Source organism: Musca autumnalis, unplaced genomic scaffold (assembly GCF_047663935.1).
Source record: "Musca autumnalis isolate F117 unplaced genomic scaffold, ASM4766393v1 scaffold_3, whole genome shotgun sequence".
Taxonomy (NCBI): domain Eukaryota; kingdom Metazoa; phylum Arthropoda; class Insecta; order Diptera; family Muscidae; genus Musca; species Musca autumnalis.
The window spans coordinates 240,140,568-240,166,978 of NW_027411866.1; the positions used below are offsets into that span (position 1 = coordinate 240,140,568).

The window sequence follows — 26,411 nt, forward strand, 5'->3', positions numbered from 1 at the left end:
CCTCCACCAAGGAATCCATGGTATGATCAGGAGTATCGTGCTGCTACTGAAGAGAAAAATGCGGCATATAGATATACTTTACAATCCGTTGCAACGCGTAGAGCAGGAGAGATATCGGTAGAAAAGGAGAGAGGAGAAACGTCTTTTCCGCAGGAAAAAGAGGGAGATGGAAAAGCGGGAGTGTGAAAAAATCGAGATGTACAGGAACCAGAATGAAGTCCGAAAATTCTACCAAAGAGTTGAGCATCAAACTGATGGCTTTGGTACCGGCACATCCTCCTGTAGAGAGCAGCAAGGTAATTTGGTAACTGATACTGATAGTGTGCTCAGGATATGGAAAGAAATTTTCTCAAAACTGTTGGTATCCAATAGCAGCGAAGACGAAGAAGATACCACAGACCCAATCCCAGAAGATGGTATTGAATGTATACCGCCCAGCCAAGATGAGGTAAAGACAGCAATAACTTGGCTGAAGAATAATAAGGCAGCAGGAGCCGATGGCTTACCAGCCGAGCTGTTCACGCTGATAAGGTGTATTCATCAGCTAGTTAGCACCATTTGGCAGGAAGATTGAGTACCCGACGATTGGAACCTGAGTATCCTGTGCCCCGTCCACAAGAAAGGAGATAAGATTATATGCTCTAACTATAGGGGCATAAGTCTACTCCCTATTGCCTACAAGATCGTGTAAGGGATATTGTGCGAACGACTCAAGCCTATGATCAACGAGGTAATTGGACCATACCAATGCGGCTTTAGACCTGGCAAGTCCACCATTGACCAGATATTTACCCTGCGGCAAATCCTGGAGAAGACCCAAGAGATGCAGATCGATACCTACCACCTTTTTGTCGATTATAGAGCAGACTTCGACAGCCCGCTAGGTTCAAAGGTATTCCGAGCAATGTGTGAATTTGGTATCACCGCAAAGCTCATTCGGCTTTTTAAAATGACTCTAACTGACATAAGATTTTCAGTTAAAATAGGAAAGAACCTCTCGGAAGAGTTTTGTACCAAAAGAGGTTTCAGACAAGGAGACAGCCTTTCGTGTGAAATCTTCAACATCCTGCTGGAAAAGGTTATACGAGAGGCAAATGTCAAAAGAAGTGGCACAATCTACACCAATAGCCACATGTTACTTGCTTATGCTGATGATATAGACATCATGCGACGATCAGTAATGCGTCCACTGAGCTCGGACCAACTGTAGAGGTTGGTTCCTATAATTTTGAGGTAGAAAAAGACTTCGTATACCTCGGCACTTCCAAAAACACAACAAACGACATCAGTTGTGAAATAAAACAAGTAAAAAAGTATCAGTCGGCTTTGCCGACAGAGATATACCCTCAGCCTGTGCAAATTGAAACACATTTTTCACAAAAAACTTATGTATTTTGGCGGTTTCAAAATTTTGGTCGTATGAACCCACAAAAATGTTGATTAGGATTAAAGTTCAAAAATTTTGCGGAAAAGGTACTTAAAGGAATTGACCGAAATAGACCATGGGGGTGCCATAGGGGGTTTTTACACCCTTCGGGCTGTTTTCTCAAGAAGTATGGACTTGCCCCTGAGAAAACATGTACCTTCGTATAGGGGACAGTGAATACAAGATGTTACAACAAAAACCAAGGCGATTCAAGAGCAGGTCCTAAACTGAACTTTTCCGAAATTTTCTGTGGGAGGTACTCGAAGGAGTTTACCGATTGACTCCATATTGTAACCTCATCTAAGTCTGATAGAAATTTCATAATGTGCAAAGTATGGACCAAATCGGTTACTTCCTTCAAGAGTTATCGTACTCACAAATTTTCCGAACATTTTCGAACTTTTGTGGGGGAGGTACCGGAAGGAGTGGACCGATATAATCCATATTTGAACTTGAACTAAGTTTGGGCATAATATTACGAAAGCCAAATTTTGGACCGAATCGGCAGATCCGTTCGAGAGTTATCTTGCGCTCCAACCTCTACACACGGTGTTATAGGTTTTTTTGTAACTTTCAGGCTATTTTCTCAGGAAGTATGGACTTGCCCCTAATGAAACTTACAGCGTCGTATAGAGGACAGCGAATATAACTTGCGTAAACAAAAATCAAAGCGATTCGACACCAGGTTCTAAACTGAACTTTTCCGAAATTTTGTGTGGGAGGTTCCCGAAGTGTTGGACCGATTGAGTCCATATTGGAACCTCATCTAAGTTTGGTAGAAATTACACGATGTGCAAAGTATGGACCAAATCGGTTATTCCCTACAAGAGTTATCGTGCGCACAAGTTTTGCGACAATTTTTGAACACTTGTGGGGGAGGTACCTGAAGGAGTGGACCTATATGGCCCATCTTCGAACGTAAATCGAATCTGGACAAAATATTTCGATACCCAAAATTTGAACCGAATCGATTGATCCGTTCGAGAGTTATCGTGCGCACCAGCCAGACAGACAGACAGACGGACAGACAGACAGACGGACGGACATTGCTAGATCTACTCAAAATTGTCTGAAACGGATATCGTACAAACATACTTGGGGTCTAAAACCATTATTTCGATGAGGCACATTTTTGGTCGTATCAAAGTGTAAATACCCTCTTTAGCCTAAAGGCTGAGGGTATAAAGAAGAATTGTATTTGGACAAAAAGCGTGGATTTTTTAATACATTTTTTTCAACCACCCTAAGACTAAAAAGAGTGGATTTTTAAATTAATTTGTTTTTAAACACCCTAAGACCAAAAAGCGTGGAATTTTTTATTAATTTTTTCATCCACCCTAAGACTAAAAAGCGTGGATTTTTAAATTAATTTGTTTTTAACCACCCTAAGACCAAAAGGCGTGGAATTTTTAATTAATTTTTTCATCCACCCTAAGACCATAAAGCGTGGATTTTTTTTCAACCACCAAAGGACCCAAAAGCGTGGATTTTTTTTCAACCACCAAAGGACCCAAAAGCGTGGATTTTTTAATTATTTTTGTTCAGTCACCCTAAGACCAAGAAGCGTGGATTTTTAAATTATTTTTGTTCAGTCACCCTAAGACCAAGAAGCGTGGATTTTTTAATTATTTTTTTCAGCCACCATAAGACCGAAAAGTGTGGATTTTTTATTATTTTTTTTTTCAGTCACCCTAGGATCAAAAATGCGTTGATATTTTAAAGAAAATATATATATGTAAAAGTGTGGGTTTTTAAATGAATTTTTTTAAAAACCCCAAAACCAAAAAGCGTGATTTTTTCATTATTTTTTCTTCAAACACCCTAAGACCAAAAAGCGTAGATTTTAAGTTAATTTTTTTCAACCGTCCTAAAACCAAAAAGCATGGATTTATTAATTAATTTTTTTCAACCACCCTACCGTATGACTGATAACTGTATAGGGGTCGCATAATTTTTAATTATTTTGGATATGTTCTGCAATGTTGATATTTAAATAACCACTATTTGGATTTAAATTAAATTTAATTGATATTTGTATGGTAATTTCGTTAAAAAATGCACTTCCTTTACCTGAAATCTGCTACTATTTTTTTTAAAAAAATATTTTATTTATATTTATATTTTTACTACTTCCTTTCGGTAATCCATCATTCAAAGCCTTTATGTAGCCAACATATGTATCCAATAATTATTCACAGATGTTAACAATTTTTATGCTATCATTCTCTCTCCCTCTCTCTTTTCATCACACTTCGTCTTTTTTTCAATCAGATTTATGAACCCTTTTTTAAAAGCCTATTATTTATGATTTTGCATTTATTGCGAGCCACATTCGCATGCTAAGCCAATATCCTGTGTTCGTTACAGTTTTTTTTTTTTTATTATCGCAATCACATCTTCAATACAAATGCCTAGCATTGTAATGTGTGTTGAGTGCGTGTGTGCATGTGTTTAAACGAAAGGATACAAGACAATATCAACACATTTCCGCTACAATGAACCTTATGTTGGAATCATAACACTTCTTTACAATTCCGTGTGTGTGTGTGACACAACCATGTGTGTTGGTTGTTGGTATTGTTACTAAATGAAAATTCTTTGACTGGGGGAAAATAAGAAGGAAAAAAAAAATAAATAAAGAAAAAAGCCAATCAAATGGAAGCATATAGAAGAAATGGAGAAAGAAATATCAACAACGTGTACATGGAGAATAAAAAAAAGGATACTGATATGTAAACAAGTACATGGGCTGAGACAGTATTATTGTTGTAACAAAAAAGGGATATCGTCTCTGAATAGAAATGATGTATCAAAGAAGAATGGAAACAGGATGAAATAAAAAATACAAACAATTTAAGGAGGCTTTCTCGTAGTAGTAAGTTACATGTGTGTTAAATGAAGATTAGAGAATGTAGTACTAAAGATTAGCATTATAAGGAAGTTATATTTGACTATTGTAATAACAGTTTCGAATATTCAGATATATTATTCTTAGCGGTCCTTAGGTTCCTATAACCAAGAGAACAACCAAGACAAAAAGGGTTTTTTAAATTAATTTTTTTCAACCTTCCCTTAAAGCGTAAATTTTTTTGTTCCACCCAAAAAGTGTGTATTTTTAGCGTGGATTTTGTAATTAATTTTTTTAACCACCCTAAGACCAAAAATCGTGGATTTTTTTAATACATTTTTAACAACCACCCTAAGACCAAAAAGCTTGGATTTTTATACCCTCCACCATAGTATGGAGGGTATATTAAGTTTGTCATTCTGTTTGTAACACATCGAACTAATCATTTGCGACCCTATAAAGTATATATATTCTTGATCAGGATAAAATTCTAAGACGATCTAGCCATGTCCGTCTGTCCGTCTGTTGTAATCACTCTAGCGTCCGCAATAATTGAGATAGAGTGCTGAAATTTTGCACCCGAGGGTCTTTTTCCATAGGCAGGTCAAGTTCGAAGATGGGCTATATCGGTCTACTTTTTGGTATAGCCCCCATATAACGGTACGTCCGGATTTGAGGTATTTTGACGTTCTTCGCCACATTTGCAGACCGAATTAGCTATAATTTGGCACTTAGGGTTCCTAGTAATCAACAAACCTTTATCCCAAAGGATATGGGCATAGGTCCATGTTTTGGTATAGTCCCCATATAACGGTACCTCCCGATTTTCGGTATTTTAGCCACAATTTTTAACCGAACTATCTGCAATTTGACATTTGAGGTTCTCAGTGGTCATGAAACATCTCCACGAAACATCGTCAACATAGGTCCATGTTTTGGTATAGCCCCCATATAACGGTACCTCCCGATTTTCGGCATTTTGAGAATTTTAGCTAAAATTTTTAATCGAACTAGCTGTAATTTGCCATTTGAGGTTCTCAGTAGTCATGAAATATCTCCACGAAATATCGTCAATATAGGTCCATGTTTTGGTATAGCCCCCATACAACGGTACCTCCCAATTTTCGGTATTTTGAGAATTTTAGCTACAGTTTTTAACCGAAATAGCTGTAATTTGACATTTGAAGTTCTCAGTGGTCATAAAATATCTCCAACGAAACATCGTAAACATAGGTCCATGTTTTGGTATAGCCCCCATATATCGGTACTTCCCGATTTTCGGTATTTTGAGAATTTTAGCTACAATTTTTAACCGAACTAGCTGTAATTTGCCATTTGAGGTTCTCAGTGCTCATGAAACATCTCCACTTAACATCGTCAACATAGGTCCATGTTTTGGTATAGCCCCCATTTAACGGTACCTTCCGATTTTCGGTATTTTGAGAATTTTAGCTACAGTTTTTAACCGAAATAGCTGTAATTTGACATTTGAAGTTCTCAGTGGTCATAAAATATCTCCAACGAAACATCGTAAACATAGGTCCATGTTTTGGTATAGCCCCCATATATCGGTACTTCCCGATTTTCGGTATTTTGAGAATTTTAGCTACAATTTTTAACCGAACTAGCTGTAATTTGCCATTTGAGGTTCTCAGTGCTCATGAAACATCTCCACCAAACATCGTCAACATAGGTCCATGTTTTGGTATAGCCCCCATTTAACGGTACCTTCCGATTTTCGGTATTTTGAGAATTTTAGCTACAATTTTTAACCGAACTAGCTGTAATTTGCCATTTGAAGTTCTCAGTGGTCATAAAACATCTCCAACGAAACATCTTCAACATAGGTCCATGTTTTGGTATAGCCCCCATATAACGGTATCTCCCGATTTTCGGTATTTTGAGAACTTTAGATGCAATTTTTAACCGAACTAGCTGTAATGATCGGTATTTTGAAAATTTTATCTACAATTTTGTCTATTCAAAAATAATCGTCAATATAGGTCCATGTTTTGGTATATCCCCCCATATAACTGTGCCTCCCGATTTTCAGGAATTTTCAGTGGTCACGAAATTTCTTCACTAAAATTCGTCAACATTGGTCTATTTTTGAGGGTCTACATTGTATTGATGAAACTACCCTCAATTTGACTCTTGAAGATCCCTGCAGCTATAAAACTTTTCCGCCAAAAAATTTAAAGATAGGTTGACTCTTTGATATAGCCCCGTAGGTGGTACCTTTAGCCTAGCTGAACACATTTTTTTTAGATTAGATTAGATAACACTGTGCAACAAAATGAAGGTGAAAGTCTGGGGCACGAAAAATTTCTCTTGGGGAAGAAAGGCCTTCGTGAGTATATTATGAACCTCGAAGGACAGATCCGCCGTGAGACGAACTTCCGCGTTATGGCGTGATGAAATTTTTGTTAGAGATCCTGTGGGCCATCAGGAATTAGCGTTATATCTTTCTTCACTGTTGCTTAAGTGCTCTACAAAAACAACAAACAAAGATATAATGCTAATTCATGATGGCTTACAGGGTCTCTTGCAAAAACTTCATCACGCCAAAACGCGGAAGTTCGTCTCACGGCGGATCTGTCCTTCGGGGCTTTTAATATACACACACCAAGGGCTTTCATCTCCAAAAGGAATTATCTCTGCCCCAAAATTTGTGCTCACATTGTAATTTAAGCAATAGAGGGAGGCAGTAGGAGTCTATCCATTGTCGAAAAGTTGTTCCACCTAAAATTATGAAAGGACCCTAGTTATTCCATTTTAATGACTATTTTATGGTGGAGGGTATAAAAACGCCTTTTTACTTGTTTAAATTAATTTTTTTCAACCACCCTAAGGCCACAAAGCGTGGATTTTTTAATTAATTTTTTTTTAATCACCCTAAGTCCAAAAAGCGTGGATTTTTTTTTAATTTTTTTTCAACCACCCAAAAAGTGTGGATTTTTTAATTAATTTTTTTCAACCACCCAACAAGCGTGGATTTTTTAAATTAATTGTTTTCAACCACATTAAGACCAAAAAGCGTGGATTTTTTAATTAATTTTTTCAACCATCCTAAGACCAAAAAGTTTGTTTTTTTAATTATTTTTTTTTCAACCACCCTAAGACCAAAAAGCGTGAATTTTTTAATTAATTTTTTTGAACCACCCTTAGCCAAAAAAGCGTGGATTTTTTACTTAATTTTTTTAACCACCCTAAGACCAAAAAGCGTGAATTTTTTAATTAATTTTTTTCAACCACCCTTAGCCAAAAAAGCGTGGATTTTTTAATTAATTTTTTTCAGCCACCCTAAGACCAAAAAGGTGGATTTTTTAAATAATTTTTTTCAACCACCCTAAGACCAAAAAGCATGGATTTTTTAATTAATTTTTTTCAACCACCCTAAGACCAAAAATCGTGGATTTTTTTAATTAATTTTTTTCAACCACCTTAAGACCAAAAAGCGTGGATTTTTTAATTAATTTTTTTCAACCACCCTAAGACCAACAAGCGTGGATTTTTTAATTAATTTTTTTCAACCACCTTAAGACCAAAAAGCATGGATTTTTTAATTAACTTCTTTCAATCATCCTAAGACCAAAAAGCGTGGATTTTTAATTAATTTTTTTTGAACCACCCTAAGACCAAAAAGCGTGAATTTTGAATTATTTTTTTTAACCACCCTAAGACCTAAAAGCGTGAATTTTTATTAATTTTTAACCACCCTAAGACCAAAAAGCGTGGATTTTTTAATTAATTTTTTTTGAACCACCCTAAGACCAAAAAGCATGGATTTTTTAAATAATTTTTTTTAACCAACCTAAGACCAAAAAGCGTGGATTTTTTAATTAATTTTTTTTTAACCAACCTAAGACCAAAAAGCGTGGATTTTTTAATTAATTTTTTTTAACAAACCTAAGACCTAAAAGCGTGGATTTTTTAATTAATTTTTTTTAACCAACCTAAAGCCAAAAAGCGTTGATTTTTTAATTAATTTTTTTTAACAAACCTAAGACCAAAAAGCGTGGATTTTTTAATTAATTTTTTTAACCAACCTAAAACCAAAAATCCTTGATTTTTTAATTAATTTTTTTTTTAACAAACCTAAGACCAAAAAGCGTGGATTTTTTAATTAATTTTTTTTAACCAACCTAAGACCAAAAAGCGTGGATTTTTTAATTAATTTTTTTTAACCAACCTAAGACCAAAAAGCGTGGATTTTTTAATTAATTTTTTTTAACAAACCTAAGACCAAAAAGCGTGGATTTTTTAATTAATTTTTTTTTAACCAACCTAAGACCAAAAAGCGTGGATTTTTTAATTAATTTTTTTTAACCAACCTAAGACCAAAAAGCGTGAATTTTTTAATTAATTTTTTTCAACTTCTTAAGGCCAAAAAGCGTGTATTTTTTAATTAATTTTTTTCAACTTCCCTAAGGCCAAAAAGCGTGGATTTTTTAATTAATTTTTTTCAACTTCCCTAAGGCCAAAAAGCGTGGATTTTTTAATTAATTTTTTTCAACTTCCCTAAGGCCAAAAAGCGTGGATTTTTTAATTAATTTTTTTCAACTTCCCTAAGGCCAAAAAGCATGGATTTTTTATTAATTTTTTTCAACTTCTCTAAGGCCAAAAAGCGTGGATTTTTAAATTAATTTTTTTCAACTACCCTAAGACCAAAAAGCGTGGATTTTTTAATTAATTTTTTTCAACTTCCCTAAGGCCAAAAAGCGTGGATTTTTTAATTAATTTTTTTCAACTTCCCTAAGGCCAAAAAGCGTGGATTTTTTAATTAATTTTTTTCAACTTCCCTAAGGCCAAAAAGCGTGGATTTTTTAATTAATTTTTTTCAACTTCCCTAAGGCCAAAAAGCGTGGATTTTTTAATTAATTTTTTTCAACTTCCCTAAGGCCAAAAAGCGTGGATTTTTTAATTAATTTTTTTCAACTTCCCTAAGGCCAAAAAGCGTGGATTTTTAATTAATTTTTTTCAACTTCCCTAAGGCCAAAAAGCGTGGATTTTTTAATTAATTTTTTTCAACTTCCCTAAGGCCAAAAAGCGTGGATTTTTTAATTAATTTTTTTCAACTTCCCTAAGGCCAAAAAGCGTGGATTTTTTAATTAATTTTTTTCAACTTCCCTAAGGCCAAAAAGCGTGGATTTTTTAATTAATTTTTTTCAACTTCCCTAAGGCCAAAAAGCGTGGATTTTTTCAATGACCCTTAGGCCAATAAACCTGGATTTTTTGAGGTAAATATTGCAAGGGCCTACGGATCAAAAAAAAAAAAAAAAATAAATTATTTTATACCAATCCCTGTGAATTGTTTTTATACTTAACTATATCCAAAGATATGGTCCACGCCTACGAATTACACTGGTATATGTTGGTGTGTGCATGGGTTTGCTTTAGTTTTTCGATGATATATGTATTGTGTAAAATTTGTATTTTTTTACATTAAGCAGATAACTTGCGGCGACTGACTCTTGTATTCACCTTATAATTCAAATGGAAACTGAAATTTGAAATTTGTGAAATGTTGCTTTTGTAGCCAAACAAAATTATGCTTAACAACTGAATTAGGCTCGTTATTGAGGTTATTATTATTTTTCTTTTTCTTTCTGTGGTAATTGAAATTCAGCAAAATTATAAAAATGAGATAATGCTGTTTTTTTAAATTATGGTAATTTTTCAATAATATTTTGAAAAGGAGAAAACAACATTTGTTAGCACGACCCACCTTCTTGAAGACATAAGACAACATCAAATTTGACCATAACAAATAGCCCCATGAGAGATGCCTAATTTTGCCTCTTCTCGGATGCTCATGGAAGAAAATAGTTTCACATTATTCCATTCACTAGCCTTAAGTACTTAATGTAATTTTATTTCCCTATTAAACTGGATTTTAAAATAATTTCTTTACAGAAAAATGCTAGCAAACACAACAACATTATTCAATTAAATATTTAAACAACGAAAGAAAACAATTCAATTAATTGTCTGGGAATTTAAAATTTAAAGGAATTATCATTGATTCAATGGCTGGTCAAATGCAATGGTCAAATAAAAAAGAAAGAAAGAAGAAAAAACAAACAAAAAACACCTACATTGGCATCTCCTCTTCAGTCACTTTAATGACATCCTGTGCTGTGCTGTTATACTGTAATTGGAAGATCTGGTGACTGAAATGCCAGCCAGTCAGCCATCCAACCAGTCACAGATACCCAATGTCTGTAATTTCCTTTACATGCACTTAAAACATCCACTCCTGCATGCGAGGATATTGAGAATTCGATAAGTAAAATTGTTTCTATGGATGTTGTTTCGGTTGGCTATCGGATGGTGGGTCGTGGGATGTTACTTATTCAATTCAGTTGGCCTTCGATAGTATTTGCATTACATGTAATTGTAGACATCGTTGGGGGATTATGAAAATGGAGCACGCAAAACTATTAATTTTTCAAGGATCTCAGACCAATATGCGTGGCTTTTTAATGAAATTTCTTTTCACGACCTAAAGGCCAATAGACGCGGGTTTTTAAGGAATTTTTCCACTAACCTACCATTAAAAAAAATTCTTTAAAATATCCACGATTATGGCCCATTCCTAAAATGAAAAAAATTCTTTAAAAAATCCGCGATTATGGCCCATTCCTAAAATGAAAAAAAAAATCCACGATTATGGCCCTTTGGCTCCATGACCCTAAGGCCAAAAGGCGTGGATTTTTTGAGACATTTTGTTCAAAGACCCTTAGGCCAATAGGCGTAGATTTTTCGAGGAATTATTGTCAAAGACCCTTAGGCCAATAGGCGTGGATTTTTTGATACATTTTGTTCAAAGACCCTTAGGCCAATAGGCGTAGATTTTTCGAGGAATTTTTGTCAAAGACCCTTAGGCCAATATGCGTGGATTTTTTTTGAGGATTTTTTCAAAGTCCCAGAAACCAATAGGCCTGGATTTTTTGAGGATTTTTTTTTTTTCAAATACCATTTGGTCAATAAGCGAGGTTTTTTGTGGAAATTTTTTCAAAGACCCTTAGACCAATAGGTGTGAATTTTTTGAGGAAATTTTTTCAAAGACCATTAGGCCAATAGGCGTGGATTTTTTGAGGAAATTTTTTCAAATACCCTTGGGCCAATAGGCGTTGATTTTTTGAGGAAATTTTTTCAAAGACCCTTAGGCCAATAGGCGTGGATTTTTTGGGGAAATGTTTTCAAAGACCCTTAGGCCAATAGGCGTGTATTTTTGAGGAATTTTTTTCAAAGACCCTTAGGCCAATAGGCGTGGATTTTTTGAGGAAATTTTTTCAAAGACCCTTAGCCCAATAGGCGTGGATTTTTGAGGAAATTTTTTCAAAGACCCTTAGGTCAATAGGCGTGTATTTTTTGAGGAAATTTTTTCAAAGACCCTTAGGCCAATAGGCGTGGATTTTTTGAGGAAATTTTTTCAAAGACCCTTAGGTCAATATGCTTGGATTTTTTGAGAAAATTTTTTCAAAGACCCTTAGACCTATAGGCGTGGATTTTTGGAGAAAATTTTTTCAAAGACCCTTAGGCCAATAGGCTTGGATTTGTTGATAAATTTTTTCAAAGACCCTTAGGCCAATAGGAGTGGATTTTTTGATAAATTTTGTAAAAGACCCTTAGGCCAATAGGCGTGGATATTTTGATATATTTTATTAAAGAGACTTAGGCCAATAGGCGTGGATTTTTTGAAGAAATTTTTTCAAAGACCCTTAGGCCAATAGGCGTGGATTTTTTGAGGAAATTTTTTCAAAGACCCTTAGGCCAATAGGCGTGGATTTTTTGAGGAAATTTTTTCAAAGACCCTTAGGCCAATAGGCGTGGATTTTTTGAGAAAATTTTTTCAAAGACCCTTAGGCCAATAGGCGTGGATTTTTTGAGGAAATTTTTTCAAAGACCCTTAGGCCAATAGGCGTGGATTTTTTGAGGAAATTTTTTCAAAGACCCTTAGGCCAATAGGCGTGGATTTTTTGAGGAATTTTTTTCAAAGACCCTTAGGCCAATAGGCGTGGATTTTTTGAGGAAATTTTTTCAAAGACCCTTAGGCCAATAGGCGTGGATTTTTTGAGGAAATTTTTTCAAAGACCCTTAGGCCAATAGGCGTGGATTTTTTGAGGAAATTTTTTCAAAGACCCTTAGGCCAATAGGCGTGGATTTTTTGAGGAAATTTTTTCAAAGACCCTTAGGCCAATAGGCGTGGATTTTTTGAGGAAATTTTTTCAAAGACCCTTAGGCCAATAGGCGTGGATTTTTTGAGGAAATTTTTTCAAAGACCCTTAGGCCAATAGGCGTGGATTTTTTGAGGAAATTTTTTCAAAGACCCTTAGGCCAATAGGCGTGGATTTTTTGAGGAAATTTTTTCAAAGACCCTTAGGCCAATAGGCGTGGATTTTTTGAGGAAATTTTTTCAAAGACCCTTAGGCCAATAGGCGTGGATTTTTTGAGGAAATTTTTTCAAAGACCCTTAGGCCAATAGGCGTGGATTTTTTGAGGAAATTTTTTCAAAGACCCTTAGGCCAATAGGCGTGGATTTTTTGAGGAAATTTTTTCAAAGACCCTTAGGATTTTTAATGACAAAGTTTTCCTTGACCTAAAGCCAAATAAGCGTGGATTTTTTCAGGAAATTTTTTTAAAGACCCTTAGCCAATAGGCGTGGATTTTTTCAGGAATTTTTTTTAAAGACCCTTAGCTAATAGGCGTGGATTTTTTCAGGAAATTTTTTTAAAGACCCTTAGCCAATAGGCTTGGGTTTTTTGAGGAAATTTTTTCAAGGTCCCTTAGCCAATAGGCGTGGATTTTTTGAGGAAATTTTTTCAAGGACCCTTAGGATTTTTAATGACAAAGTTTTCCTTGACCTAAAGCCAAATAAGCGTGGATTTTTTAAGGAAATTTTTTCAAGGACCCTTAGGCCAATAGGCGTTGATTTTTTGAGGATTTTTTTTCAAAGACAATTAGGCCAATAGGCGTCGATTTTTTGAGAAATTTTTTTCAAAGACCCTTAGGATTTTTAATGACAAAGCATTCCTCGACCTGAATCCAAATAGGCGTGGATTTTTTGAGGAATTTTTTTTCAAAGACAATTAGGCCAATAGGCGTCGATTTTTTGAGGAATTTTTTTCAAGGACCCTTAGGATTTTTAATGACAAAGCATTCCTCGACCTAAAGCCAAATAGGCGTGGATTTTTTGAGGAATTTTTTTCAAAGACCCTTTTGATTTTTATTGACAAAGCACTCCTCGACCTAAATTCAAATAGGCGTGTATTTTTTGAGGATTTTTTTCAAAGACAATTTGGCCAATAGTTGATGATTTCTGAGGATTTTTTTTTCAAACACCGTTAGGCCAATAGACGTGGATCTTTTGAGGATTTTTTTCAAAGACCCTTAGGCCAATAGGCGTTTTTTGAGTTATTTTTATTGAGATCCTTAGGCCATTAGACTTGGATTTTTTGAGGATTTTTTTCAAAGACCCTTAGGCCAATAGGCGTGGGGTTTTTGAGGAAATTTTTTTAAGGACAATAGGCGAATAGGCGAGTATTTTTGATTAAATTTTTTCAAAGACCCTTAGGATTTTTTGACAATTTTTTCCTCGACCTAAAGCCCAATAGGCGCGGATATTTATTCACAATTTTTTCCTCGATCTAAAGCCCAATGGGCGAGGATTTTTATTGACATTTTTTTCCTCAACCTTAAGCCCAATAGGCGCGGATTTTTATTGACAATTGTTTCCTCGATCTAAAGCCCAATAGGCGTGGATTTTTATAGAAAAGAATTTTCCACGACCTAAAGCCCAATAGGCGCGAATATTTGTTGAAAATGTTTTCCTAGGAAAATATTCTATTGAAAATTGCAGCTACTGGAAGTTTCGGTCCTAGATGTAGATACACCTCTATTTGTACCAAATTGTTGTTTACATTGCTTCTACACTATTAGACTATGTCTCTCCCTCTCGCCTTTTTTTATTTAATTTCCATTTAATGGCCTTTTGTAATTGTTGGCGTTGTTACTACCATCCTGCCGTTGTCTTTATTTTATTATTGTTCTTGCTGACGTCCATGTGGTTGCCGACATTTACCGGCACAACAAAAAGTGAAAACAAAACTATAGACTTTTTTCCATTTGTGAGCACGCTAGGCTAATTTTCCACATGCAAACGTCATAGTTCATTTCACTTGTTGGTTGGCATTTTCTAAAACGGAAAAGCTCAATGAAGCAAAGGCACGGCCAGAACCACAACAACAACAACGTCTAAATGTAGTTGTCTTAGAGACAAAAATAGAAATGTTTGTACAATACAATCGTGTACAGTTACTTTATAAATAGTAACTTAAATTCAAAATATTTGAAAATGGGGAAAAACCGAGTTTAAGGTGTCTCTTGTTTTGAAGAAAAATGTTTTTTAAAATATCTCAGTTTATAGGTCTCTTAGTCTATAAAAATGTTTTTTTTAATAATTCGCGAACATCAAAGTATATTCTCTACATGTTTGCTCCGTTAGTCCATGAAGGAATATTTAAGAAAATCCTGAAAATATTTCATATTGTGCTTAAGGTCTTTTTCCCCCTTATCCTCTTTACCTAATGGTATATATGTATGTTCCCCTTGGAATTTCCCCTTTTTCTAATCCCTTTTTTATTTCCATCTTACCGTTGGCATTCTTCAAATCATTCTATTCAAATTAAAATCTTCTGTTATTGTAATACAATAAATTCCATTTGCATACATGGGCGTAGCTTTCAGAGTGGAGAAGAACGTTAAGAAGTGCTTAATTTAAGAAGCCAACTTCTCTGCACATACACTTTGGAAATGTTTTAATCTCCCTCCTCCTTAGCATCCCTGGCTAACCACGCCACTGTCCCATATCCTTGATGGCATTGGTTTTGATTCATCATTATTCTGCAAAAATACCCCAGAATATTTAAATATAAAAATCTCTGCCACAGTTTCCATTCTCATCATCTTCTTCGCCTCCTCCATCCTATCCTTCATTTGTATTTATACCTTATCGTTAGTGGCGATGGTAAAATTTTGGTTTTTGTGGTAGGATTTTTGCAACAACAATATTAAACTTTTTCAGGAGAATAAAATAAAATTGGTATCCATGATACCAATTTCCAGATATATCTCCCAGGTAACCACTTATATTTTGTTCTCAATTTTTGAATGTTTGTATGTGGTGGTGTCTGCTTGTTTGCTTAATGCATAAACGGAACTAAAAGAGGCAGGAAGGTTTGGCAAGTTAGTTATGTTGAAGTTGGTACTTCAAGTAGTGGTCAGGAGTAGTGGTTGCATGTATGTGTTGGCATGGGTTTTTATATTTACAGACATTGTGTCTTTATTGTAAACTTTATAAATCAAATAAATTTCAAAAATGCACTGCAATTTCTTTGAAAAAAATTTCTCAAAAAATTCACGCATATTGGCCTAAGGGTCTTTGAAAAAATTTTCTCAAAAAATGCACGCCTATTGGCCTAAGGGTCTTTCAAAAAATTTTCTCAAAAAATCCACGAGTATTGGCCTAAGGGTCTTTCAAAAAAAAAATCTCAAAAATCAAAGCCTCTTGGCCTAGGGGTCTTTGAAAAAATTGTCTCAAAAAATCCAAGCCTATTGGCCTAAGGGTCTTTGAAAACAAAAAATCTCAAAAAATCTACGCCTATTGGCCTAAGGGTCTTTGAAAAAATGTTGTCAAAAAATCCAGGCTTATTGGCCTAAGGGTCTTTGAAAAAAAATTCTCAAAAAATCCACGCCTATATGCCTAAGGGTCTTTGAAAAAATATTCTCAAAAAATCTAGGCCTATTGGCCTAAGGGTCTTTGAAAAAATTTTATCAACAAAATCCACGCCTTTTAGCCTAAGGGTTTTTCAAAAAATGTTTCTCAAAAAATCCATGCCTTTTGGCCTATGGTCTTTGAAAAAATTGTCTCAAAAAATCCATGCTATTGGCCTAAGGGTCTTTAAAAAAATTTCTCAAAAAATCTACGCCTATTGGCCTAAGGGTCTTTGAAACAATTTTCTCAAAAATACACGAAAATTGGCCTAAGGGTCTTTGAAAAAATGTTCTCAACAAAATCCACGCCTTTTAGCCTAAGGGTTTTTCAAAATATTTTCTCAAAAAATCCACGCCTTTTGGCCAAAGGGTCTTTGAAAAAATTGTCTCAAAAAATCCACGCCTCTTGGGCTAAGGTTCTTTGAAGAAAAATTTCTCAAAAAATCTACTGCTATTGGCCTAAGGCCATGTTTATATTATAGCCTTTTGCTGGGTTAACCTTCATAATGAGGATTTTGACGTATACGAAAAGGAATTGACATTTGAAACCCAGTGGGTTTGTTAAATCTGGCTATATATAAACGTACTATAAGGGGGTTTGAAAAAAATTTTCTCAAAAAATCTACGCCTATTGGTCTAAGTGTCTTTGAACAAATTTCCTCAAAAAAATTAAGTCTATTGGCTCAAAGTTTTTTGAAAAAATGTCGTCAAAAACCCAGAGCATTTGTCCTATAGGTCTTTGAAAAAATGTAGTCAAAGGCATACGGCCGTTTTGGCCTATAGTTCTTAAAAAATTCCTCAAAAAATCCACCCCTATTTCCTTTAGTTGGTGGAAAAAAATTCCAATAAAAGTCAACACCTATTTGCCTTTAGTTGGTGGAAAAAAATTCAATGAAAATCCTCGCTTTAGTTGGTTGAAAAAATTAATAAAAATCATGCCTATTGACCCTTAGGTCGTGGATAATTTTCTTCATGAAACCAAAAGGGCCATAATCGTGGAGTTTTTAAAGAATATTTTTCATCAAACCAAAGGGTCATAATCGTGGATTTTTTAAAGTTTTTTTCTTGATACCAAGGGACCATAATTGGGGATTTTTTTAAGATTTTTTTTTTTTCATGATACCAAGGGACCATAATCGGGGATTTTTTAAAGAATTTTTTCATGATACCAAAGTGTTAGGTTCTTAAAAAAAATTACTTAAAAATTCATGTTTATTGGTCTATAGGTTATTGAAAAAATTACTTAAAAATTCATGTTTATTGGTCTATAGGTTATTGAAAAAATTACTTAAAAATCCACGTTTATTGGTCTAAAGGTTCTTGAAAAATTTTACTTAAAAAATCCACGTTTATTGGTCTAAAGGTTCTTGAAAAAATTTACCTAAAAAAATCCAGGTTTATTGGTCTAAAGGTCCTTAAAAAATTTACTTAAAAAATCCAAGATTATTGGTCTAAAAGTTTTTGAAAAAAATTACTTAAAAAATCCAAGTTTATTGGTCTAAAGGTTCTAAAAAAATTACCTAAAAACCCACGTTTATTGGTCTATAGGTTCTTGAAAAAATTACTTAAAAAATCCACGTTTATTGGTCTATAGGTTGTTGAAAAAAATTACTTAAAAAATCCACGTTTATTGGCCTATTGGGTCTTGAAAAAATTTTACTTAAAAAATCCACTTTTATTGGTCTATAGGTTGTTGAAAAAAATTACTTAAAAAATCCACTTTTATTGGTCTATAGGTTGTTGAAAGAAATTACTTAAAAAATCCACTTTTATTAGTCTATAGGTTGTTGAAAAAAATTACTTAAAAAATCCACGTTTATTGGTCTATAGGTTGTTGAAAAAAATTACTTAAAAAATCCACGTTTATTGGTCTATAGGTTGTTGAAAAAAATTACTTAAAAAATCCACGTTTATTGGTCTATAGGTTGTTGAAAAAAATTACTTAAAAAATCCACGTTTATTGGTCTATAGGTTGTTGAAAAAAATTACTTAAAAAATCCACGTTTATTGGTCTATAGGTTGTTGAAAAAAATTACTTAAAAAATCCACGTTTATTGGTCTATAGGTTGTTGAAAAAAATTACTTAAAACATCCACGTTTATTGGTCTATAGGTTGTTGAAAAAAATTACTTAAAACATCCACGTTTATTGGTCTATAGGTTGTTGAAAAAAATTACTTAAAAAATCCAGGTTTATTGGTCTATAGGTTGTTGAAAAAAATTACTTAAAAAATCCACGTTTATTGGTCTATAGGTTGTTGAAAAAAATTACTTAAAAAATCCACGTTTATTGGTCTATAGGTTGTTGAAAAAAATTACTTAAAAAATCCACGTTTATTGGTCTATAGGTTGTTGAAAAAAATTTCTTAAAAAATCCACGTTTATTGGTCTATAGGTTGTTGAAAAAAATTACTTAAAAAATCCACGTTTATTGGTCTATAGGTTGTTGAAAAAAATTACTTAAAAAATCCACGTTTATTGGTCTATAGGTTCTTGAAAAAATTTACTTAAAACATTCACGTTTATTGGTCTATTGGTTGTTGAAAAATTCTACTTTAAAAATCCAGGTTTATTGGTCTATAGTTTCTTGAAAACATTTACTTGAAAAATCCACGTTTATTGGTCTATAGGTTCTTGAAGAAATTTAGTTAAAAACTCCAAGTTTATTGGTCTATAGGTACTTGAAAAAATTTAGTTAAAAAATCCAGGTTTATTGGTCTATAGGTACTTGAAAAATTTAGTTAAAAAAACCCCCGTTTATTGGTCAATAGGTACGTGAAAAAAATTTAGTTAAAAAATCGACTTTATTAGTCTATAGCTTCTTGAAAAAAAAATATTTTTTTAAGTAATTTTTATGGGTCTATTGGTTGTTGAAAATTTTACTTCAAAAATCCACGTTTTTTAGTCTATATTTACTTTAAAAATCCACCTTTATCGCGGAAATTTAATTTCGCATAACACCCCATTATACGATAATGCATTTTCCTCATTCGAATTTGGCTGTCTGCCTGCCCACTAGCATTTGTTTGAATAACAGCAATACTGACTGGGCGGCTAACTACAGTAAAACATACAATGGTCGTTAGCCAACTTCCTTTTTTATTTCTTCAAAAACAAATAAACCTTCAGGGGGTTTTGTCTTAATGGCAACGCATAGTTGGCTAACAACACTCAATGACTTTTCAATAGAAGTGAAGTATTTTTTTCTTGTGGCACTTTATTGGGGCAAAAGAGCAAAGACACCAAAAACAAAACTTTTTTAAAGGATATTTTCAATGCAATGTCTAGTTGTTTCACATACACAAAAAGGATACATATGTATGAATTTATCTTCAAATAAAAGTTCTGCTATTATATTGTCATCTTCTACCAGTAAAAAAATTTCAGACATTTTTGTACGCTTTGTACAGAGCAAAAAAAAACGGTCTTCAAACAAAGCGAACAATCAACCTATACACTATTCATAAACACATGCACATGTATGTGTGTATGTATGAAGCCATCCTAAGTCCTTCTCGATATGATTCTATAAAAAAGTCTATACCTATATGTGTGTAAATACCATAAATATTGTGGTGTCATGTCACGACAGTCATTCATTGCTGCAGTAGTTGTAAAAACAAAACTACCATCAACGACGACGACACCAACAATTGTTGGTTGACAGCCAAAGCAGCAACACCAGCAACTACAAAACAATCATGGTCGTCAACGACGTCATTAAAATAAAACGTCGTCGTTAAGTGTATAAATACATATGTATGTGTGTGTGTATGAGTGTGACAAAAAAACCAACACACTCTCAATGCTAGATTCATAACATTGCCACACATTTCAAAGAAAAGAAAATGTGTGACGTACAAACGTTGTGCGGTATGTCAAAGTATGTGAAATATTTCACAGACACACACACTCTCGCACATCGAAGCAGCAAATAGCATTGACTCGCTTTCCGAATGGGTTGGTTGGCTTTTACAACTTGCTGTGACACGTACTTATATTTGCAATTCTAAGGAAGTACAAGAAGCAATCTAGATCATCATACATCGTTTTTGTGTTTGCTTTCCTCTGTCATTTCTTTGATATTTATGTCGTTTCTTTCTATTTGCCGACGACTCCTCTGGTCGTCAGTATTCAGTCTTTGGCTCTACTAGTTTTTTTCTTTGTTAGAGATTTTTTTTTTTTTAGAAATTCCAAAATAGTTGTTTATATGAATTTTGATATTGAGGTGTTAGTGTGTTTTAGTTAGTGTGTGTGTGTGTGTAGATGACAAAGTGGCTTTTCATTGCTGTTACTATTTTAAGTGTTATGTGCTGTATAGGCGACTAACTGTATTTTTGGCTATAGTCTACTTTTAGGCTTAAGGTTATTTTGCCAACCAATACAAACGTAGGAGGCACAAAAGGGTAAAAAAGGAAAGTATTTTTAAAAATGTATGGAAAAAATATTCTTTAAAAATCTCCGCGCCAGATGGACCTTCTGGAAAAATATTATTTAAAACATCCATGCCACGAGGACCTTCAGGAAATATATTATATAAAAAATCCATGCCAAGTGGAACTTTGGGAAAAACATTCCATAAAAAAACTACGCGAAGTGGGCATTCAGGAAAAATATTCTTTAAAAAATCCACGCCAAGTGGAGCTTCAGGAAAAATATTCTTTAAAAAATCCAGGACAAGTGGACCTTCAGGAAAAATATTCTATAAAAAATCCACGCCAAGTGGAGCTTCAGGAAAAATATTCTTTAAAAAAATCCACGCCATTTGGACTTTGAGAAATACATTTTTTTAAAATATTCTTTAAAAATCCACGCAAGGCAGACCTTTGGAAAAATATACTTTTAAAATTGAACCTTCAGGAAAAATATTAGTTAAAAAATCCACGCCAAGTCGAACTTCAGGATTCTTTAAAAAATCCAGGCTAAGTGGAACTTCAGGAAAAATATTCTTTAAAAAAACCCACGACAAATGGAACTTCAGGAAAAATATTCTTTAAAAAAACCCACGACAATTGGAACTTCTGGAAAAATAAAAAATCCCCGCTTGGTGATCTGTCTTAAAAATCCACGCTTAATGGTCTGAAGGTGGATGGAAAATTGTCTTAAAAAATCCACGACTAATGGAACTTCTGGAAAAATAAAAAATCCCCGCTTGGTGATCTGTCTTAAAAATCCACGCTTAATGGTCTGAAGGTGGATGGAAAATTGTCTTAAAAAAATCCACGACAAATGGAACTTCTGGAAAAATAAAAAATCCCCGCTTGGTGATCTGTCTTAAAAATCCACGGTTAATGGTATGAAGGTGGATGGAAAATTGTCTTAAAAAATCCACGACTAATGGAACTTCTGGAAAAATAAAAAATCCCCGCTTGGTGATCTGTCTTAAAAATCCACGCTTAATGGTCTGAAGGTGGATGGAAAATTGTCTTAAAAAATCCACGACAAATGGAACTTCTGGAAAAATAAAAAATCCCCGCTTGGTGATCTGTCTTAAAAATCCACGCTTGGTCTGAATATGGATGGATGGAAAAAATCTTTTTTCATTAACGTTGAGTTTTTAAAACATATTTTTTTCGTCACCAACTTGGATATTTTAAAGAAAGAATTCTTTTTAATCAACGGGGATTTTTTAAAAAAATATTTTTTTTCACCAACGTGGATTTTTTTAAAATATATTTTTTTTCACCAACGTGGTTTTTTTTTAAAAAATATTTTTTTCACCAACATTGATTTAAAAAAAAAAATATTTTTTTTTTTCACCAACATGGATTTAAAAAAAAATATTTTTTTTACCAAATTGGATTTTTTAAAAAAATATTTTTTTTTTCACCAAAGTGGATATTTAATTTTTTTTTTCACCAGCGTGGATTTAAAAAAAAAATTTTTTCACCAACGTGGATTTTATAAAAAATATTTTTTTCACCAAGGTGGATATTTTAAAAAAAATATTTTTTTTTTCACCAACGTGGATTTTTTAAAAAAATATTTTTTTTTCACCAACGTTGATTTTATAAAAAAAATATTTTTTTTTTCACCAGCGTGGATTTTTTAAAAAAATATTTTTTTCACCAACGTGGATTTTTTAAAAAAAATATTTTTTTTCACCAACGTGGATTTTTTAAAAAAATATTTTTTTCACCAACGTGGATTTTTTAAAAAATATTTTTTTCACCAACGTGGATTTTTAAAAAAAAAAATTTCACCAACGTGAATTTTTTAAAAAAAAAATTTCACCAACGTGGATTTTTTAAAAAATATTTTTTTCACCAACGTGAATTTTTTAAAAAAAAAAATTCACCAACGTGAATTTTTTTAAAAAAAAAATTCACCAACGTGGATTTTTTAAAAAAAAAAATTCACCAACGTGGATTTTTAAAAAAAAAAAATTTCACCAACGTGGATTTCTTAAAAAAAAATTTTTTTTCCAACGTGGATTTTTTAAAAAATATTTTTTTCACCTACGTGAATTTTTAAATTTTTTTACCAACGTGGATTTTTTAAAAAAATATTTTTTTTCACCAACGTGGAATTTTTAAAAAAAATATTTTTTTCACCAACGTGGATTTTTTAAAAAAATATTTTTTTCACCAACGTGGATTTTTAAAAAAAAAATATTTTTTTTCACCAACGTGGATTTTTTAAAAAAATATTTATTTTCACCAACTTGGATTTTTTAAAAAATATTTATTTTCACCAACGCGGGTTTTTTAAAAAATATTTATTTTCACCAACATGGATTTAGAAAAAATATTTATTTTCACCAAAATGGATTTAGAATAAAATATTTTTTCACCAACGTGGGTTTTTTAAAAAATATTTTTTTTCACCAACGTGGATTTAAAAAAAATATTTTTTCACCAACGTGGGTTTTTTAAAAAATATTTTTTTCACCAACGTGGATTTTTTAATTTTTTTTTTTTTTCACCAACGTGGATTTTTTAAAGATATTTTTTTCAGCAACATTTACGAAAATATTTTTTCACTAATGTTGATATTTAAGAAAATAATTTTTTTCACCAATGTTGATATTTAAGAAAATAATTTTTTTTCGCCAACGTGGATTTTTTAAAAAAATAATTTTTTCCACAAACTGGATTTTTGAAATAAAATAATTTGTTCATCAACGTGGATTTTAAAAAATAATTTTTTCCACAAACTGGATTTTTGAAATAAAATAATTTGTTCATCAACGTGGATTTTAAAAAATACTTTTCCCCCAAAAATACTTTTTTCCCAATGTGGATTAATTTTTTTTTAGCCAATGTGGATTAAAAAATATTTGTTCATGTACGTGGATTTTTAAAAAAGATTCTTTCACCAACGGTGATTTTTGAAAATATATATCCAGATTCGTATTTTTAAGGTCTGATTTATAACGATTTTCCAAACGTGGATTTTTCGAGGATTTCTTAAGCAATACCAACAACGAAATGACCTCTCACCCTAATATACACATCAGCGGGAAAGTTAAGTACGAGAGTGTTAGTCGAAAAAAAAAACGTTCAAATTAATGTCAACATTATTGACATGTTACTGAGTAATGATGACATACGCTTACAAGTGTTGAGATAGATAGAAAAACTAACGTCAAAGCAAAAAATTAAAACGAGGAGAAGATGAAAAGCAATGATAAGAAAAAAAAAACATATATTATATGTGACACACATTCCCACGTTTTATAAACGGCAATGACTGACTGTGAAACTCATATCTACAGGCCCAGTCATATAAACTTCACGCACATACTCGTACATACATACATTTTGTATACTGGTGGTATTGGTGGTGCTGCTGCCGCTGATGATGATGATTTTATGGCCTTTGCAAAATGTTTGAATGTACTAACTGTCTTTCCCGTTTGTTTGAAAGTACGTCTGACTAAATGGTTTTTCATGTGAATGTGTGTAGATGTGGAAGTGTGTGTGTGTATCTGTCTGCGATGTATAAATGGTTTGTATAATTGCTTCAAAGGATATTAAAGAATATATGAAATAACTGCTAACAGGACTTGTTGGTTGTTTGTCATACTTCACTGAACTGAATCAATATAAGAAGACTACATACATATGTACATACTTCGGTGTGGGTATATTTTTTTTTAAATGCAGTTATGTGCGTAAGTTGTTTAACTGCAAATGATGATGACGACAATGACGATAATAATGGTGTTATAATATGTTATTAAATTGTCCCATGTTGGTAATAACTATAAGTAATGAATTTTCAAACATTCGCACATATACATACAAAGGTATGTATGTATATAATTGTGTAAAAAGCAAATGTACGGAGAACTTTAACGTTTTTAGCTGGGTTCTGCATATTACAAGAAATGGTAGATTGAAATTGGATTATTTAATTCAACGTGGATTTTCAAAGGATTATTCTTTACCAACGCGGATTTTTAAAAGATTATTTTACAACAGCGTGGATTTTTAAAAAGAATATTGTCCACCAACTTTGATTTTTAAAATAATATTTTTCACCAACGTGGATTTTTAAAGAACATTTTTCACCAATGTGAATTTTTAAAAAAATATTTTTCACCAACGTGGATTTTTAAAAGAATATTTTTCATCAACGAGGATTTTTTAAAGAATATTTTTCACCAATGTGAATTTTTAAAAAAATATTTTTCACCAACGTGGATTTTTAAAAGAATATTTTTCATCAACGAGGATTTTTTAAGAAAAATATTTTCAACGTGGATTTGTAAAAAGAATATTTTTCACCAACGTGGATTTTTAAAAGAATATTTTTTACCAACGTGGATTTTTTAAAAGAATATTTTTCACCAACGTGGATTTTTTAAAGAATATTTTTCATCAACGTGGATTTTTTAAAAGAATATTTTTCATCAACGTGGATTTTTTAAAAGAATATTTTTCACCAACGTGGATTTTTTAAAAGAACATGTTTCACCAACGTGGATTTTTTAAAAAGAATATTTTTCACCAACGTGTTTTTTTTTAAGAATATTTTTCACCAACTTGGTTTTTTTAAAAGAATATTTTTCACCAACGTGGATTTTTTTTTTAAAAAATATTTTTCACCAACGTGGATTTTTTTTAAAGAATATTTTTCACCAAGGTGGATTTTGAAAATAATATTTTTTATCCTAATGGATTTTTAAAAGAATATTTTACACCAACGTGGAATTTTTAAAAGAATATTTTTCACCAACATGGATTTTTAAATGAAGATTTTCACCAACGTGATTTTTTAAAATAATACCAACATGGATTTTTGAAAGAATATTTTTCAAAAACTTGGATTTTTAAAAGAATATTTTTCACCAACGTGGATTTTTAAAAGAATATTTTTCACCAACGTGGATTTTTAAAAGAATATTTTTCACCAACGTGGATTTTTAAAAGAATATTTTTCACCAACGTGGATTTTTTAAAGAATATTTTTCACCAACGTGGATTTTTTAAAAAAATATTTTCACCAACGTGGATTTTTAAAAGAATATTTTTCACCAACGTGAATTTTTAAAAGAATATTTTTCACCAACGTGAATTTTTAAAAGAATATTTTTCACCAACGTGGATTTTTAAAAAAATATATTTTTCACCAACGTGAATTTTTAAAAGAATATTTTTCACCAACGTGGATTTTTAAAAAAATATATTTTTCACCAACGTGAATTTTTAAAAGAATATTTTTCACCAACGTGAATTTTTAAAAGAATATTTTTCACCAACGTGGATTTTTAAAAGAATATTTTTCACCAACGTGGATTTTTTAAAAAAATATTTTCACCAACGTGGATTTTTAAAAGAATATTTTTCACCAACGTGAATTTTTAAAAGAATATTTTTCACCAACGTGAATTTTTAAAAGAATATTTTTCACCAACGTGAATTTTTAAAAGAATATTTTTCACCAACGTTGATTAAAAAAAAAAAATATTCTCAACGTGGATTTTTTAAAATAATATTTTTTTTCACCAACATTGATTTTTTTTAAAAAAAAAAATTTTTACGTGGATTTAAAAAAAAAAAAATACTTTCAACGTGGATTTTTTAAAAGAATATGTTTCACCAACGTGGATTTTTAAAAGAATATTTTTCAACAACGTGGATTTTGTAAAAGAATATTTTTCAACAACGTGGATTTTGTAAAAGAATATTTTTTTTTTCACCAACATTGATTTTTTTTAAAAAAAATATTTTTAACGTGGATTTAAAAAAAAAATACTTTCAACGTGGATTTTTTAAAAGAATATGTTTCACCAACGTGGATTTTTAAAAGAATATTTTTCAACAACGTGGATTTTTTAAAAGAATATTTTTCACCAACGTTTATTTTTTAAAAGAATATTTTTAACCAACGTGGATTTTTTAAAAGAATATTT

General features: G+C 32.2%; 1 protein-coding gene across 31 annotated transcripts in view; it reads right to left on the reverse strand.

The window, feature by feature from the left end:
- The window catches only part of dnc (phosphodiesterase dunce), a 1,334,769-nt gene that overhangs the window by 154,517 nt on the left and 1,153,841 nt on the right, over positions 1 to 26,411 (reverse strand). The window contains exon 1 of one of the 31 annotated variants that reach the window (XM_073977487.1): positions 9,603 to 9,780. The exons of the other annotated variants lie outside the window; for them this stretch is intronic. The gene's annotated coding sequence lies outside the window, so the exon portion shown is untranslated. Of the gene's footprint in view, positions 1 to 9,602; positions 9,781 to 26,411 lie in introns of those variants that run through there. 31 annotated transcript variants of the gene reach the window in all.